This window comes from Lagopus muta, chromosome 6, assembly GCF_023343835.1.
Source record: "Lagopus muta isolate bLagMut1 chromosome 6, bLagMut1 primary, whole genome shotgun sequence".
In the NCBI taxonomy this organism is placed as follows: Eukaryota; Metazoa; Chordata; class Aves; order Galliformes; family Phasianidae; genus Lagopus; species Lagopus muta.
Window position 1 is genome coordinate 18,573,840 of NC_064438.1, and position 19,300 is coordinate 18,593,139.

Consider the following 19,300-nt stretch of genomic DNA (forward strand, 5'->3'; position numbering starts at 1 on the left):
GGTGTCAGAGAGCTTCCACTCCTGTGTGCATCTCACATTGCTGCATAGTGTGACCCTGCAGAGCAGAGACTGAAACCAGGCACTGCAGCGTGGTGCGGATTGTAGGAGCATCTCCATCTCCCCAGTGCAGCAGGGCCATGCACGGCCTCATGGCTCGTGCTGTAATGGGACTGCCCAGGGGCATGATGCACCTGAGGCTCATCACCTTCTGCTACACAGGAACATTGTTCTGCACTTCTGAATTCCCAGGATAGCACCAGCCTGTGCCATGTGCACTGAACTACTTGAGTCTCAGTGCTCAGAACATGAACAAAGACTTTGCAGGTTTAAAGAAGATTGACTGGGCTCCTGAGAGTAGCAGGAAGAAGTTATTACTGGATTAGCCCGCGACATCATCTTTCACAATTTTTAATAAAAGTGCCACTCACTCAGCTTTGCAGCCTGATCAGAGAAACGTTGCTGACAAGTGCAAATGGACACTAGGGATTTCCACAGCGAGGCGGTTCTGATTCAGATGCAGCTCAGATTTCCACTGGCTACAATGAACTTCGTTCACAGTCTATTAAGTGGTGTTTGTCTCATATTCCCTCAGTTTATGACCCATTATTACTTTTTATCTCTTGTAATCATCTGAGTGACTGCAAAGAGACTTTGACTTGTATTATATGGCTTGGAGAGTGTGCTGGTGAAGCCAGGTTAATAACACTTACCATAAATACTAATCTAGGCTTTTTTTCTTTCAGCTACAGCAGTAGAAACTCAAATAACACCATTTGCTCCACTGTGAATTAACGAACACCAAACAATGCCAGCTAGATGCCCTGCCGTAACAGAGGTTGCCATGAATACATTCCTGTGTTACATGGCCTAATGGTGTGCATCTTGGGGGACACATCTCCCAGGCATAGCCCATCCCAGTGAGCTCTGCACTGCCTGTAGAGAAGGGAGATTTCCCTTTGCTGATTTTCCCTTTGGAGCACCAGTCAAAATGTCAACGGAAGCATCAAGGAGCAGTGAAGCACCAGGTATCAGGGGAAAGCGAGATCTCAGGATGTCTGAGACCATAATGTCCTCATGTTCTCTTCCGTCCTGATACAAAACTAATCTGAGTGTCTTTTCCTACAGAACACTAACTAAATGGGCAAGGTAAGAGGAAGGGCCTCTAGCAGCCTTTTAAGAAAAGAGGCAGCATTAAGGTTATGTGACAGCATAACAGAGAATACATTAGCAAAAATACCCACACAAGCAGTCTCTAAAATTAAAGATAAGTATTAAGTATACATTTATAGGTAATGTACACAATGGATGAGATTTCTTGGAACAGCGTGGAGGGCTCTTTTCAAGGAATAATACTTAAAGTACATGCAAATCTCTTTCTTCTTCCAGCTACAGCAGCAGAAAAACTGATTATTAACTCTGTTTTCTCTATTCAGAACCAACTGGCACCACACAACAAATGCATCACATCTTTATGACTGGATGCGTAGATCCTCCAGACAAGAATCACTCCACTTTCCCTGGAATATGCAGAAATTTCTGGGACGTCTATCTGGAAACATATTTATTGGAAAACTACATTCTAGTTAACAAAATGATGGACTATGTGAATTTAACCATTGTTTTTTTTTCCACAGAGATCACTCCACAAATCCTTATATACTTCTGAAGGACTATAAAAGGAAGAAACATCTGGAGGTTTAGTGACATTCAGCAAATACATTCAGCAAATATTGCATCACTGCTTCTTCAAGTGTGTGACACCACTGTGTGCTGTCATCAGAGATCCCACGCTGACACCTGCAGTGAGGGTAAGCAACATTGCTCAGGAAGTCTAGGCATTTAACTAGCCCGAGATACTGCTGTGATGTGATTGCATACAGAATTTCTTAGGTACCTGGGCTAGCACAGTACTATTCAGACCCTTAAAATGACAGTGAATTTGTTCCATGGCCATCACGGGAGAGAGCAGTTCACAGCAAGAACAGGGGACTCTCCCAGACTTCTTCCAGCAAGAGGAATTTCTGCATTTCTGAACATACTTCAAACCTCAACATCTTCCTGCAGTGATTCTGACAGTGATTCAGTGGGCCTACCCTTTACAGCACTACAACCAAGCTATGATCCAACTTTGCACAGACCACCTCATTGCTAATAGCACCACAATTCTCAGCACCAACCAGAAGCAGGAGCCAGATTTTTTGGGGTTTTAAAGCTGTAGCAGAAATGCTCAGTCAAGGCTTGAAGCAGTGATTGAGCACCTGGTGGGAAGGCAGGGCCAACCCAGGGGAGCTCAGGTGTATGCAATGTACCTGACTGATTGGAAGGGGTGGAACCAGGATCCACCAGACCTCATTTAAGGGTTGGCAGTGAAGGTGAGGGTGTTTTGCTGGAGATCTTTGCCTTCCTGAGGCTTTCCAAGGGTGAGTGGATGTTTTTTCGTTTGTTTCTCTGTCTGCAGTTGCTGCAGCCTAGGACTTTGCCTCTATGCTTTTATGGTGTGTTTTTGGCTATGTTCCAGCATTACAATACCATACACTGAGCTGCAGCAGTTTTTGCTCTCTCCTGAAGAGATATAGATTGTCTATGTTCTTGTTTAATCCTAGAACCAGCATTACTGACAAGAGATGGAGGAGTCCACTAGTAATGATACAGTTAACGGCATGCTTGAATAAGGCTTCTCAGACTTTCTCTGGAATATGTAGGAACTTCTGGGATGTGTATCTGGAAATTCCCTCATGTTCTAGAGATTTTCTCTGCCAAATATGGTAGTGTTGCAGGACGGTGGTAGTACCGACAGCCTCCTTGGCGTTAGTTGGGATGATCACTGTATGCTGAATATTTGTATACTGTACTTTTGTGAGACTTCTTTTTGTGAAGTCATAATTGAATGTATTCAACATTAGAATCAAAACTGGAGGCAAAAGAAGCATTGAGGAAAAACCAAGCTTTGGTGGGAGAGACTGGGCAGCACCAGGCTTTTTGAGTTTGGATCCAGAAATAGGTGTTTATGTTCATAGCTGTACATGGGAGGAGGCCCTGGTTCTTTATCTAACCCAGGAGAATGCTTTTATTTCTCCACAGCAAAGTCTTCTTTGCCGGATTCATTTTGGTGAAGAAGACGGTTTGTATATGTTGTAGTACAAGTGCTGGGATTTACCATGCTATGGGAGAACTTACTGCTTTCTCTTCTGCCTGTTGGCCTCTATTGCTTGGCAGAATGGAAGCAGCAACATGGGCTTTCCACAGGTGTTGGTCTCTTAGGTTGTAATCCAGTTTACCAGGATGATGAAATGTTTCTACTTTTCAGCTCTCGTTCTTATTCTAACTGCTTAACCACCTCCCACTTTTAGATAACATGAATGGGCAGCTGCTCCATTTAACAACAACATGTGGATGTATTCTTTCTAAACAATGCCAGATAGGACAAGAGCCATTTTCTCATATCCACAGAATTAAGAATCACAATGCTTGCATGCAGCTTTCAGTTGTTTTCTTCTTAAGGGAAGAAAAATCAACGGTGTGTCTTTGACCTTTAAGATATGATGGGAATTCCCTCTACAGATTTAACCTAGAGAAGTTAGGGAACAATGGCATAGATCAGAAATGGTTGGAAAACAATAGTAGCAATCAAATCAGTGCTATAAAAATGATCACCCTTTTAAAATACCTTTCACTTGTTAACAGGGCCCATAAAACCTCTGCAAAGAGAGAAAAAAATGTTAGTTTCTCTCAGAAGTCTAAGTGGTCAACGTTCACGTAGAGGTCTGCACTGAAGGTGCTCAAGTCTCAGGATCTCAAATTTATTCTGATCTAGAAGCTGTTATATACATATTCCTCATTTGATCCCCCCTGAATTTTTTTCACCCCTAACTGAAAGCTGTAGGAAGAAAGGAAGATTGTTTTGAAGACGTGCACATACACAGTAGATTCCTTTTCTTAACAAATCTCTCTGTGTCTTTAGAAAATACATTCAATCATTTTTAAGGTGGGGTCAATTTTCCTTTCTTATTCACAAGAGAGCCTAAAAGACCCTCATTCATGAGAACTGTGCTTTAGGTAAATATGAAAAGTTATACCTGTCTTCACACCTTGTAGAATCTGTGGCTTTGTTAGCTTGAGGTGTCTCTTTTATTGAAGGTCATTGCCCTAAGTAGAAGCCTGTAAAGCAATCCTTATTCTTCAACTCAGGGTATTATTGCAGCATAATGAATTAGTGCATGCAGTTTGAAATCCCCTCAGTTAGACTGAATAAATGAACAGTGGGATAAAGCATAGCTGACTCATAAGCAATGAGAGATGTGGGGTCCTTGGGCAGAGGGAGAATGTCAGATTCTGCAACCTGTGTCCTGAATGAGTGCTGTAGTACTAGCACCATAGGACTGAAAGGCTGTTTGCCCTGCAGCAGGCTTGGCTGAAGTCGTCTTGGATGGCTGTGTTCTAGAGATGCTGGCATATTTGGATGCCTCTAGCATGGTGGATGAGGAAGGGTGACTCCTTAATTCCTACTGAGGCTAGATGTTGTGCTGGGAGCCTGGCATTTTGTTGGCTGGAAGATATAGTCATCAGAAATGAGGATTTTGGATATCTTTCTAGTGATATCTGAGCTTTTCTCTTTTTGGGTATCATGTATGATTTTTATGGTAATCACTTTGTGAAATTTCTGAATGGAAGGTGCTGCATGATTAAATTATGGGTAATTTTTACAGGCAAGTACAAGGAAGCAAAACATGGCATAAGAATTTTGTACAGGTCACATCTCTTACCCTGAATCTACCATGGCAGAAGAAAGCAGGGGAAAAGGCAGTAAATATATGTTGTGAAGGGGAAACCCTGCAGAAAGCACCCACACAATTCTGAGCGTTGTGAGGGGATTTTTTTCCACAGGCAATCAGTTGATCATATGAGCCATAAAGTTAAAAAACACTTACTGCTGTCTGTCTTTGCATAATTGCAGTGGTTCATTATGCTGCTGCAGTGGCTGAAACCCAGCTGCCCCTTTAGCCTTGTGACAACCTCCTGCAAAACAAATTCCACCGAAAGTCCTGCTGTAGACAACGCTTCTTTTTAGGGGTCACTGTTTGTCATTCTCATTTCTAAGATGCATCTTGAAGGTAATATCCTATTAAAGTAGCAGCAGCAAAGTTGAGTCTTTTCATCCCTGTGCTTTCACACACTACTCCTCAATGAAGCCAACCAAGGAATACAGCCTCTAAGACAGCTCTTGTGGGTCAGACTCTAACCTGCTGCTGTTACCTCCAAGCACGGCAATCCAAAGTAGGGGTTGCCACATTAACCCACAAGGATGAACAGCATTGCTCAGGTATTGATCCTTCAGTGTCAGATCCTTTGTTTTCTATGACTGTTTTGCTCATGAGCATTCAGGTCCAGTGACACAACCAGCAAAGCTAAAATCATCTGGCATGGATGTGATCAGCTTTGTGCAGTGCTGGTGTGCAAACTCCCTGCTCTCTTTGCAAGTCATGAGAAGCATGAAGTGCTGGAACAAAACTCCCAGCTGCACTATCACTCACAGCCTCAGGTTTAATCAAAAGGTCAATGTGGTTCTCAAGTGAGAAACTTTAGATTAAAACATAAACAAATGAGTGAGAAATGGTGCCAAGCTTGGAGGGATTAAGGGATTCAATGAAAGATGAAACTTCAAAAAGCGTTTGAGCCTGTTTCTTAATCCTTGAAACTCAAAGGCACATTAAAGTAACCTCTTGCTACACACCTGTGCGTGCCTTTGTCACTACCTGCAAAGGCAGCGCACTTATATTTTTGTAAAGGTGGGCATCTCTCAACAAAATAGCTGTACACAGTTCCAGCTAAATGAACTCTTTCCTGGGTAAGAGGAGAGTAAATTTTCTGGATATGAATCTAACTGTGAAGGGTTGTTGGTGACCTGAGGCACAAGAATCATAAAAAAGATGTACTTATGACAACTTTAGTTGGAAAATTTGGTTGTGAGGATGATTGAATCCTTCAAGATGCCATGCTGCCATGGAGACATGTAAATGGATAGGACTAACCAAATAACAAGTTGGGTTTCTGTAAGTTTATCATCTTCACTGGTACACAGAAAGAATCGGTAATCTTGATTGAAATGTTTTGGAGAATGTGGATGGGAACTGGGTAATGCTGCTTCTGCTCAAATGAGGTTTCCTAGGTGGTGGTCAGAGAGGTAGGCATCCTTCCATGGGAGGAGTTTCTTTTCTCTAAATTGTTATACCATTAATTTTACACAGAGGTTTCTTAGAAGAGAGCACTGCTTCAATAATGCTTTCAAACCATGGTCTGGAATATCAGTGGGGTACTGAGGTCCCATAGGCAACAGCAAAGATTGGCAGGAAGTAGAGCCCAGAGACTAAAGGAAGCAGCTAGCAACAAGGACCTCTGCCTGACTTCCTGTCCTGCCGTGTATTTCTTTGGAGAAATATGCACATCTGAACTCTTGTTTCAGTTCAATCATGAAAAACAGGCATAGCAGTATGTCCTTCTGTATGGAAGTACAGTATGTTTCCATCAGTATTTGCAAGGACCACCTGATCTTTCTCTTAGTGCTTCAGCATGTTGAATTTATCCTTCAAATGACCTTGTAAGCAATCAGTGCCACAGCCAGATGAAACTAACACTTACCTAGGTGGCTTCCAGAAAGAAATGAAAACTTCTGTCTGTTGTTTCACAGGCACTTTGGGCAGAACAGAAAGCTTAATGCTGCCAATGTTGTTAGCTTGTGAAATGCTTTTGACATTTCAGGAATTAAGTTTGAAGGATTAGTGAATAAATGGTACATTGTTGTGTACTAAGAACGATCTTTAACCCTTCATGTTTCCCAAAATGCCACGTGCCTTATCTGGATGGTCAGTGAAGAGACTTTGGGGAGGGGACATCGGGGCGTCTTTTCATCATTACAAGTCTATATTTACATTTGAACTTAAGGAAATGGAGTGGGAAAACTGTAAATGTTATGTTAGTGAATGCTGGAGAAAGAGCTGCAGGATTGGGCATGCTGCAGAGCTTTGTGTGCATGACAGGGAGTGGATCAGAGGAAATGTTAACTTGCTGAGTTTACATGCTCCACTTTACAATGGGTAGGTGGGAAACTGGCTTTCTGGCCACTGCAACCAGAGAAACATCCTTGAACGATTAACACTGTGGTGCTGCTTAGGATTTTGCAAAGGCAGCTGTGAAGCCAGCCTTTGCTTTAGCTTAAAGGCTGGGAAATGAATTTTGATGTTAAGCAAATCCATTATTTATAAGAATAACCTTTCTCTCTTTTTCAGTAACGTATTTCTGTTCTTCAAGAAAAGCATTAGATTATCTTTTTGAAAGTGTTCTAAACTGGAAGTTCTGCAGGTTTACTCTTTCTTTTTTACCCTGCAGCAACAAACCAGAAACATACTCTACAATTCTTTTCTTATAAAACTACTTTAAGTTGCTTTAAAATTGGTCAATTTATTTTTCTATCGTTTCTTCTCCACGAAAGTACTCAAACTTCAATGAATTTAAGGGATTATTTTGTTGAGACTTGTCTAGGTACTCTATGAAATATAGCAAATGCTTACTGTCACATAGAATTCCAAAGGAGATGAGGATAAGAAGTGAAGGTTGATAGTCACACCATTTTAGGACTAAATAATAATTCAGAAAATCAAATTAGCTCAGTCTGTGAGGTGCTGCTCACTAATGAGGACATTGTTCTTAAAAATGGAGCCTGAGAACTGTTTCTGGTCAAAGAATAGAGAGGGAGGATAAGAAAGCAATCAAGGTCTGTGGAACCATACATGTGCAAACATAAGGAGGCAGAGAAAAAAAGTGATAGGAGAGATAGCAAGACCTGTCTGGAAACCCTGGGAATTGCAGGTCTGTCCTGGCGCTGGGTCTGTGTTTGCCAATGGCCATCACATGTTTGGCCTTCTCAAGTCCAATTAGTCACCAGGTTTGATCTGGTCTTGTTTAACCGATCTGAAAGGATCAGAATGCAACTACGTGACCACACTGCTGCAAAAAGTATGGTGGCAGATGAACTGAAAGGCAGAGTAAGACACGTGGTTCTTTCGAGAAGGGAAGTTAAACACTTTTTTGCTGACTCTTCAGGATTAAGCTATAGTGATTTAGGGATACATGAGAGCACTGAATTAGAAGCTTAACGTGCTTTAGCATATGCACATTGACTTCACACACTTGAGTGATTCACTTCCACTTTTCTGGATAGGTAAATGACAGTCTTAAGTCAGCCAGGAAGCTAAACTGTGAGCTAGCGAATCTCATCTTAGTGTCTGTAATCATTGCTATATTTTTCAGTATGTATGGGCCCCAGCTAGGATCACAACATGGTATTCACCTCCTGTGACTACTCCGAATATTTTACCATTCAGTTGACTTACAGGTCTCTCTCAAACCAACTTTTAGCAAAGAACTTTAGAAGGCAAGTCCTTCATATCCAGTTCCATTTATGACGCTGAAATATTTTTGGGTCTTAACATGCTCAGGCTGTACCAAAGCTGATTCAGATAGTAATCAGTTGTCACACTTTGAGAATGTTTGTTTGCAGTGTGTTTCTATACACTTCTGTGATGGAAGAGCTGCAGGTGAGGTGCCAGGGGAGGGCAGATGCAGGGAGTGAAGGGGAAATGATCTCCTGTGTGTGCATGTGCATAGAAACTGTGGTGTCTATGTTGACCTTTGCTTTTGAAGATCGTGGTGATATTTTCAAAACTTCAGCTTAGGCATGCTCTTGAATGAGCCAAAGAACATCATTAGTGGTCCTGTAGATTAGACTCAGCTTTTGGGATGAGGATGCACTTATTATCAGGCAGTACCTTTCCTGTGACCAGTAATGGAAGCTTTATAGCCACAAGGACCATTCTATCTTCTTGTTTCATTGTTTAATCAGTATTTCATGTAATTTTTTGTGCTATTTCTTTTTCATGTATAAAACTGTGAATATTCTCCTCAGGAGCAATCTCAAGCACTGCGTGGATTATTAGTAGTCATTTCAGTTTTCAAAGAGGAACAATCCCTTTATTCATCTGGTTTGCCTGGAAGAAGTCTTCAGCACTTAAGCTGATAGCAGTCCTTCCTCACCAAGGCATCTGATGAAGTAAATTTTAGAGCGTGATTTCAAGAAAAACTGAAACTTTTAAGATAGATGCATGGCTAATTACAGGAAGATAAGTAGCATCTAAGTGTTTCATCTCTCATTGCAGTATTATTCCAGAAGGGATACAGTAGCAACCCATCTGTGATGATACTTAAAGATGAATGCTGAGAAACCTCAGCATAAACCATGTTTGGATAGTACAATTTGCTTGCATGGGTTAAACAAATCCTATTTAGATTCACTTACAAGACAAGAATGAAAGATGGAGGAGGCTCTTCAATGGCAGAGCTGCTTCACGCTCACTCAAGGTCCTCTGAAGTATTCTAGAGCTCCAGGCACTGCTGTATGTTTTTCACATTGCCACTGAGTTTCCACTCAGGATTTATATATATTTGCATTGAGTTCTGAAATTTGTTATGCATCTGTATCAATTACCTACAAATAGCATCAGTAACCATATATAGGACACATGATCATTTTGCAACCATCCCTCTTGTTAGCTCAGTAGGAAAACAACCAAAAAAACAACAAAACCCACAAAAAAGACTGAAAGCACGATTGAGGAAGGAATTATAGTCACTGAGAAACCTTAAACTTAGCTCAAGTAAAAAATTTTCAATGAAGCATGCTTGCTAGGAAGTAGTTTCTAGACCATAAGATGGTTACATACAAATCTCACAGTCTTTGTAGTTTTAAACCAGGACAAAGTTGATCTTTAACTTATGAAACCTTTTTATGTGATAGCAGAGTGGGGAGGAAAAAGTTGTTTAAAGTCGAATTTCATAAATACAAACCAAAATGCAGGAGGTACTGAAGGACATAGGAATGTCTGGAACTCTCAGTAGTGTGTGAGGGAGCAGGATGCATCCATTAAATGTACCTCTCAGTCTTTCTAATGCTGAGTAAAGGTTGCTTCCTCTCTTATGCCATATATATCAGAGAATCTTTCATCAGCTGAGCACGCTCCAGTCCTCTTGTTGGAACCCTGATCTCTAGGCAAGTGGTATGGGGTGATTTATTTCCCTAACATATATCAGGCACGGCTTTTATACTGAACTACTTTTACATTCATGTTGTCTTGTCAAGGGAAACAATTGGTCCACATTAGGTTGGTGTGTAGGCAGACCTGGGGAATAGGCTGAAACAAAGAGCAGGCTGGATTGATAAAACAGCCCCTGAGAGTCTGTGCTTCTTTTAGGAGATGGTCCAGGCCTGAGTTCGTGACTCATGCTGGAAATTTCTCTGTGGAATTTGCTGTTGCTGTTCGATGGACGAAGTGGAGGCTACGTGGACAGGCGTACGCTGCCTTCCCAAGCAGGCAGGTGCTGTCAGTGAGGAATGTGACTTATGGGCTAACCTCCTCTTTATGGCTCCTCTTTAAGAAGCAAGATCCTAGGCAGAGGTTAGGCGATCTTTTTTTTAGATAGTAGGCATTGCATTTTCTGATAAGCGCTTGCATGCAGTGCTGGTGAGGAATCTGCCAGGGCAGCATTTTTTCACCAGGAATTTCCCTTTTGTTAAAAAACAAAAACAAAAATTGCAATATTTTTGAAAAGACATTGACTACACTGAATACATATTACTGGAAATGGCAATCTTGATCAAAGCAGACTGGAAGGAACTTCTTGGTTCCAAGCATGTGAAGCTCAAAGTAATGTGACAATACTGAGATGGGCATGTGTTTGTTAAAGCAAGCAATCACAGAATCATTAAGATTGGAAAAGAAAACTAAGATAATCTAGTCCAGCAATCAACCTATCACTTCTGTACCACTAAACCATGTCAGTCAGTACTACACCTACATGTCTCTCAAACACCTCTGGGGGCAAAAGACTGTCCTAGATAGCACTGAAGTTATGGGACTATTCCATCTAATGAAGTGATTTGCATGTTCAAAAAAAAAACAAAAGCAGGGATTTTGATTCAGTAGTGAAGGAATAGAGAAATGCAAAAGAAACATCTCTACAATGGACTGCAAGGCAGACTTTGAAAGAATGCAGGTTATCTGTTGTCTGAACTGTGTGTACACATTTGTTTCCTTGTGCAATTGTGCTATTGTGTAAGTGGTTCCCAGCGTGGTAAACAGTAAAGGCAAGGCAGTGAGATAGCTCAGCCAAACACCTACTTATTTCAGCTGTCAATGCAATTTTGGTGACTGTATTTGCACAGAGATGTGCTACTGTATGTCCAGTGTTGGATATCCTTAACATTTATTATCACTTTCAACAGTGGATAGCAGCAGCAGTCATCTCATCACAGACAAACATCACAAGCTCTGTATTTGCCCATACATTTCTTTGAAGTGACATCTGATTATTCCCAGAAGAGTATTAATCCTCCCTTTCCAATTGGTTTGCAAGGGCTACAAGATCCATAGCTATTTCCTGGACTCTCTTGAATCTTGTATCTTATTTCATTAGCAAGGCGAGCAAAAATAAAATTGCATGGAAGAAATGACTTTACACAAACTTAAATGATTTCCCTCTAACTTACGTGATTCTGTGCTTGATTTCTTATATGCTCCCTTAGTGCAAGGCAGTGAGGTACTGTTCAGATCAGATGGAGGAGAAGAACCTGTAACCCCATTTTAGAGGGGAAAAAAAAGGCTCAGCACAGACTACTTCCAGTGTAATTCCCACAGCTGCAGATTTTAGAATTTCTTTCCAGGTGTCCCCTGGAACTTGCCTACTACAGAAACATTAAATGATCCCTGTTGATCCAGTATTGTTTTCTTAAATTACAAAATTTCTCAGTTCCAAATTACAGAGTTATTGGAATTGACCCTGGACCTAATCTGTAATTCATAAGGTTCATTCTACTGAATGCTGCGCTTAATTCATTAGAATTAAGAATTAACTGCGTAACATGCAGGCTCAGATGCTTGCCCCATTTCTGCTGTTACGTTGTTGCAAAAGCACTCTGCAAATGCTGGACTGAGATCCATTCATGGAGAAGTGATCATACGGATTAATGCGCATTTGATGTTTCTTAACAGCCTTGTTTCCTAGGAAATATGCATGTGCACGTGAAAAATGCGTGTGTATCTCTCCTATTTTGAAGCTATCAGCTAACTTTAAATAAATCTGAGGTGAAAATAGCTGTTCTAAGAACACCACAGGTTCCATGGATATGGTCAGGCATGGATCTCTTGGTCTTGTTCCTTATAAAGACACTCCTGTCTTCCCCTTTTCTAGAAATTCATTGCTTTAACAAATGAAGACAGGAATTCTCTGATTAGGGAAGGTTGGACTGCTAAAAGCCTAATGAAGGCAGTCTCAGGGATGCATTTCTGAGAAGAAGCAGTGCATGTGTACTGGCTGGTACAGACCAGCAACAGGTTGAGTCCAGGTAATTTGGACTTCTTAAAATTAAAGTAAAACTATTTATTTTTGAGGCATGCAACATATGTACCCTATTCTGACTGGGAATTTAAACTGTCCTTGTGTTCTGAGCTTCCCAGACTCATTTTTATCAGCATGATCATTATGTGATGGGTTGCACGGACAGTGTATGCCAAGTGAGACAGATACGACTCTGTAAAGAATAACTTGGGAGTGCAAAGTGGAGTTGGAGACAACAGTATTCCCTCATCCTTTGCAATTAAGTGATTGTAAAAATCAGAACCACTGCTTTCAGTTTGGGCTCTTTCTCCACCAGGTGGTGCTCTTCCCCTTGTCCTGAGGTTATTTTCGTTCAACCTCCATCAATTAATACCTCGGCGGGTTGCCGGTCTCTCTCGCACTGTTGTCTCTCTGGATGTACTGTGCTAGTGACTGCCTTTAGCTCTGCTTTTGCTGTCCGACCTGCAGCTGTGCATGACTGCCTTACAGGAAATTTGGAGGCTGGAATTTCTTCAAAACCTTATTCTTCATTGCGAAACTGCAATATTGCAACCAAGTTTGATCACGTTGCGTCAATACCTCCCAATCCTTTCTTACTGCTGTATGTGTTCACCTTTACAGCACTGCCTGAGACAAGCTAACTGAGAAATGAGGTGTGTTTCCACACACCTGCACGACTGTTAGAGGTCACGATGTATGAATCAAGCATGGGATTGTGACCTGTGATGGAATGCGTTAGCTCTTTGGAAATCACTTATTGGTTTCTCCAGACTAGGTCTAGATCGCTGTAAACAAGTGGATGACATACTAAATTAAAAACAAAGGCTGAGTCACACAGGAAACCCATCTGATTTTACATTGTCTGCCTTCCTGTGATCTCCAAAGCACTTGCTGCCTTGGTCTTAGCAGTGCTGTGGGCACTGGCTGCTCCACCATCTGCTGAGATGAAGCACTGACATTATGCTGCCCATAGCCTTGGCCCTGTGCTTCCCAGAGCAGCTGACGGAGCTCTGGCAGCTCCTGTTTCCATCTAGTGCCAGGAAAACAGCCAGCGAAGGAAGTTGTAAAGATACTGCTATCTCCCTAAAAAGCTATAAAAACTATAAAAAGTTAACGGCATCGCATGACACACTCTCACAATTAGATGTATGGAGTCACACTGCTCTGAGCAGTAAAGTGTCAGATCTGCAAGGAAACTGACTGACCCTGGCACCTGACAAGCCTCAAGGGCACCAGAACATGGTGGGGCCACAGAGCCAGCCACAGCCCACCTACTGCTCTCCATAGCCCTCAGCCTCTTCCTTCTTCATCAAGTTCATGTTAAGAAAACTCATGAAATAATAAAGAATATATTTTCCTCTGAAGTTTTTCCTCTATCTCTTTCTCCCTCTCCATGTATGTATTTAACTGCTATCAGACTTCAGCCTACCTCCAGCCACCTGCAAAAGTGTATTATTGGGGGTGTTAAGGAGATGCACCTGCTAAGTGGCTCAATGATTAACCCAGTGTCAGGAGGAGATGGGTGTGGGTTCAAACATTTTATTTAAATAGATGGTGGGTAGGGAGAGTCTCTTTCCTAAAGGACTCACGTGCTTTGCTTTGCTAGCACGACCAAGCTGGGAGGGAAGCAGGTAAGAGATTGTAGCTGTAGAGTTAGGCTTTTTTGTTGGAAGTTCTTAAAGTACTTCATGAGGCTGAAAATTGTCATTCCTCTGTTCACCTCTTCATGAAGCAAAGCAGGCACTTGCCCAAGGCATACAGTGAGTCAGTGGCAATGTTCAATAGGTATGCCTGGGATTTAGACTGCACCTTTACAGTGCTGGTTTGGCATTCTGTAACAACACTAAAATTCAAAAGGGGAAAGAAAAACATGAGACTAAATGACTATAACAAGTGTAAGATACATAACCAAATCCTATCTTCTCTCATTTTTATAATTTATACGACACTGTGGAAACATAATTTAGTTATGGGGCTTTTTTTCTGTTTATTTTCTTCCTTGAAAAGCTGTTGAGTATTATAAGCAGTTCCTTCACAGATTGTCTGTGTGCAGGAATGGCAGACAGTTGCACGGATCTTGAAAGCTAACCTGTTCTTAATATCCTGTGAAGCTTTAGAGATGTATCAATTCATGTTATGTTTTCAGATACTACTATTTAAATGCCTGCGTGCTATAATTTTAATTACAAATCCATTCTTTGGGAAAAAAGAAAGAAAAATAAATATATTCCCATAGCTCTTACTATACCGGTAGAGCCACTGCATCTTTGTACCAAGGATTCTTAAGGGATTAATGACAGAAATTTCAGTGGTTCAAGATCAGCCTGTTAGTATGGATTGAAAAGACAAGTTTGGTATTCTCCTACCTCTAAAAGTTTGTCTTTCTATTAGAACTAAGCTGTTGGAATGGACTTCTCGTTAGCTTCTCTCCAGCTACCTTGCAAATAGCATGCCTTTATAAATGAAGGAAAATTATTGGAAGGATTTAAGCACTCATTTGATCCACTAGCTAAGAGGAAAGACTTCACAGTACTTGTGGCTAAATTGCTTCATTCTCTCCTATTCAGAGATGCTTGGCTCAACCCACACTGGGAATGATTTCTGGGAGGTGACCCAATAATACTCTGGAGTGTGAAAATTGATTTGGAAACAGAATTCTGATGAGGCTGAGACAGTGGGGCTGTGGGAAATGCTTACTCATGATGCAGAAATGCAAATTGCTAATAAATTATGAGTGCAGGAGAATTAATTCAGCAAAGAATTCTTTTTATCTTGTCAAGAGAGGCTAACTGTTTGAAACTGTGCTGCCTGGTGACAAGCCTAAGGTAATAGGCACAAACCAGAACACAGAAAGTTCCATCTGAATGTGAGAAACTTTTTTACTGTGAGGCTGGTAGAGCACTGGAACAGGCTGCCCTGAAAGGCTGTGGTGTCTCCTTCCCTGGAGATATTCAAAACCCGTCTGGACACTTTCCTCTGTGACCTACTGTAGGGAACCTGCTTTAGTTGGGAGTTGGACTCGGTCTCCAGTGGTCCCTTCCAAAACCCTATGATTCTGTGATTCTCTGCTTTCCTTACACATCTTAACTGCAGGCGGATCCAGCTAGGCTAGCACGCAAAATGACAGCAAGCTGCTGTGACAGTTTCTTTTGAGACCTAAGAAAGGAATAGCTTTCTTGTTATTGATCTCAGGCGTGGTCAGCTAAAAGCAAAGATAGCATTAAGTTTTGGGAGGGATACAGAGAACCTGCCTCCTCCCTGCACTAGCTAACTGGGGCAGGGGAGGGGTAGCCACCTGGCTAGGCCTTCTGCACTTGTTTTGGACTTCTGAGTTTCAGCAATAGCCCAGCGATAGTTAATGGGCCAAAAGTTACTGCTCACTTCATACAGTGAAGGTAGCTTTGCAGTGGCAAAGGGAGTGGCAGGTTGATCTGATGTCTTACTTCTATCTCAGCTATGAAAGCTAGAGCTCAGGTGAGGTGAGGCAGGGCCCTTGGAGCAAGGAGCAAACTGCCTCCCAAAGGTTACCCAGGGACTGCTGTGACTCACTTTATCAGAGCCAAAGTGACAAAACAAGAACAAAGCTTCCAGACAGCCGCCAGTTGCATGGCTTAGATGGGCACTGCTCCCAGCACAGTTCTGATCAGAGCGGTATTGGTCACTGGGGTATTGCTGTCTGCCAGTCTTGAAGTTGTTGGCACATGCCCTCTGCATTCAGATCTGGATACTGGGTATTAGAGGAGTCTTCCCTCCCCCCCCGTTCCCTTTCCCTTCACTTTGTTTCCTCCCTTTTCTCCACCCTGAACACCATAGTAAACGCACAGTTTAATTCCCCAAAATAATGCAAGGTTTCGTCCACTGCTGAATTCCCAAGGAAAGGTTTTCAAGGGCAGAGGAGGAGTTGGTGCTGGCAGTGACACTACCCCTCGGCACCCACTGAGACTGCTGTGGATGATGCACCTTTCTCGGAGGCTGTGAGTGTTTCCTGGGGAAATGCTTCTAGCTGAAGGTCTTTCGGCCACATCCCTTTTTCTCTCTAGGGCATAAGAAGAGCCGACAAAACTGTACTGTACAAGTCCTGAATATTAGTGAAAGAGTGATGAGTTTCTCTCTGTGCCTTTCTCAAGGGAACCTGGAAGAGTGATTCAAAGGGCTTTGGGAATGTATTTTTTAATAACACCCCTGGATTGTACTTGCTAGTCTTTGTGTTTGGCTTGACATTTTGTTTACTATAGTGTTTGTGAAATAGGGACAAGCCATAAACATCCATCCAGCTGCACCTCTGCAATGACAAGCTCTGACACGCTCAAGTACTTTCAGTGGAAGTGTTCCTACAGCCATCTTGAGGGATCTTTGTGGGTTTTCAAGTCATCCAGTTACGGAGAAAAACAACCATAACATGTTACTGAGGTCACAGGATGAATAAGGCATTATGAATAGTTGTGCTGGAAACAAAAGCTTTGGTGAATGCTTGGTGAGAAATGTGGGGGTTGACTAAAGTTTGCAGACCAGTTCAAAATAATGAAGCACTGGGAAAAATGTTAGCTTGTGGGTAATGTCCAAGTGTAAAGAGTTTACTTATAAATGGTTCAATGTGGGGACCTCACCAACCCTTATTTCCATCTGAGCTGTGAATCAGTATGTCCCCCTCTTGAAGGTAAATTATTAAGTAAAGAATTGAGGAGAGAACAAAAATCGATGTCAGGTTTACCCTGTGTCCCAGAGCAATGAGTAATTGCTTTATGTTGCTGTAGCAACAGATGGCTCAATCTCTTCTACTTACACTTCTCACCAGCAGTGTGAGGTCTTCAGAGCAGATCATAAATAAATGTGATTATATCTTCTTTGCATCAGAAACTTTGCCTACAGATAAAATACCTTTCTTTTCTATGCCCTTTAAAAGAGGGCATATACTAACATGCCCACATCACAACTCACCCATTTGCAACAAAGCTTTTCTTCACATCGTGTCTTACTGTTGATTCACAACTTCCTTCTCAACTCACTGGGATTTTATCTGAAACTTTCTATTGGATGCGTGTTTATAAGCTTTTCTCAAATATAGACTGTAGACATTTGTAGAGTCTCAGAAATGACAGTGTTTTATAGGTCTGGACCTGAAACATGACTGTCGTACGACCCACCTATGCTCTTTCAGAAAGACTGTAGAGAAGAGAAATTTTCCCTAAGATCAACCACATACAATCATGCAAGCTAAAATCAGCTCTGCAATCGTGGGTCCATGCATACTTTTCCCTGATATGACGGCAGAAGTATACTGGCATAAAATGACAGCATGAAGTATCAGAATATTTACTTTTCTTTGTCCTGTGAAATCGTAGCACACTGATCTGTTTTCCTTGCTCTGAGACAGATAATCAGATTTTTTAAACTTTTTATTTTACCATTGCATCCCACTTCAAGTCCATATTGGTGTTCTGGTCACTCCTTTCCCCTTGATTCCATGAAATAGAGAGACTTGTCACCTGTTAGGAAATTTCCTGACAGAAAGTAGAACTGAGCTGGTAACAGTGATCAGGTGAAGGGATGAATGCTCTCATTACACAAAAGTGCATGCTTAGCAATTAAAATATTCAAAAATAACATTGTAGTTGTTTTTATGCTTTATGTACAGTATTAAAAATAAAATAGTCTACCACAGGTAATTTATGAAAGCAGGTAATAATGAGTTCATTATTGCATAGCAAGCCAACGTTGCAGTCGTGGTTATAGGCCTAGCCAAGGTCTTTGATCTTCTGGTTAATTAATGTATAAATGAAAAGACCTCGGCTTTCATCTCGCATCCATCGGCTAATTATCTCAGTAACTGGTCTCACTCAGATCTCAGTCAGTTCTTATTCAAGGACTTACCCTTTCATTTTCCATCCTCTATACAGGCAGTGAGTCACCAGAGTCATGATTTATTGTCCGTCCTTGTAAGAGATTTGTTATTCGCACGGCTCTGTCCGAGGAACTCACCTGCTTTATAAAAATTTCAGTTGAAACAATTTGAAAATATGAAGTGATGTAGCTATTTGCAGAGATACCACTGAAGTTAGCAGGAGCTGATTTTAAATAGGAAAGGGCAGATCTCAAGGGTTCAGCCAATCACAGAGCTGACCTGTGTATCGCGAGAGTAGTATGCACAGTGTTCTTCCTCTGCTGCCATGCTATCAGGACATGAAACCCACGTGTGAATAAGATAAGATTCCGTGTTAAGAGGACATCTGAAAAAGCAATGAAGTTGAACTCTGAGGTCTGACAGCGTAGGTGTTAGAGATCTGTCAGAAGTGCACAGCAAATAATTTCTTTTTGCGAAGCTTTGCATCAGTTGGAAGCTTCCTATTGGCTGTCGGATCTCAACAAAAGCATGTGGTGTAGTTTGGGTTCATTTCTAAATGCTGCAAATGGTCACTTCTATTTAGATTATTTTAGCCAAAATAGTATGTATATAATACATACGTATTTATATTCATTTGCATATCTAAATTAAATCCATTCTGGATTATGTTTTTAAAGTGTATTTTGTTTTATATGTACTTTGTGGTTTTTAACTTGCATCTCAAAATAAGACTGTCATCAAAGGAGGCCTAACAGATGACTGCTAGAATCTTACCCTCTCTTTCTCCCTCCTTCTCTTCATCTTTTTCATTCTGTTTGTAATAATAATAATTCAATATCAACTAGGAGAATTAAATTCCTGACCTGGAACTTGCAGACCAAAAATGTTATGTTTGGACACTAAGGCATACATCCCACAGCTTTTATTTTTGTAAACAAAATACATTTCTTGAAGAATTATGTTCCAAAATAGTTCTGGAAATACAGTTGTTAGAAACTCACGTTACGGTCATGT

General features: G+C 41.4%; 1 protein-coding gene across 3 annotated transcripts in view; it reads left to right on the top strand.

Annotated features, from left to right (window-relative positions):
- EHF (ETS homologous factor) overlaps positions 1-19,300 on the top strand; it is a 90,927-nt gene that overhangs the window by 27,648 nt on the left and 43,979 nt on the right. For 2 of the 3 annotated variants that reach the window (XM_048949859.1, XM_048949861.1), the window contains exon 2: positions 1,635-1,808. The gene's annotated coding sequence lies outside the window, so the exon portion shown is untranslated. Of the gene's footprint in view, positions 1-1,634; positions 1,809-2,371; positions 2,421-19,300 lie in introns of those variants that run through there. The other variant, XM_048949858.1, reaches the window with a different exon arrangement.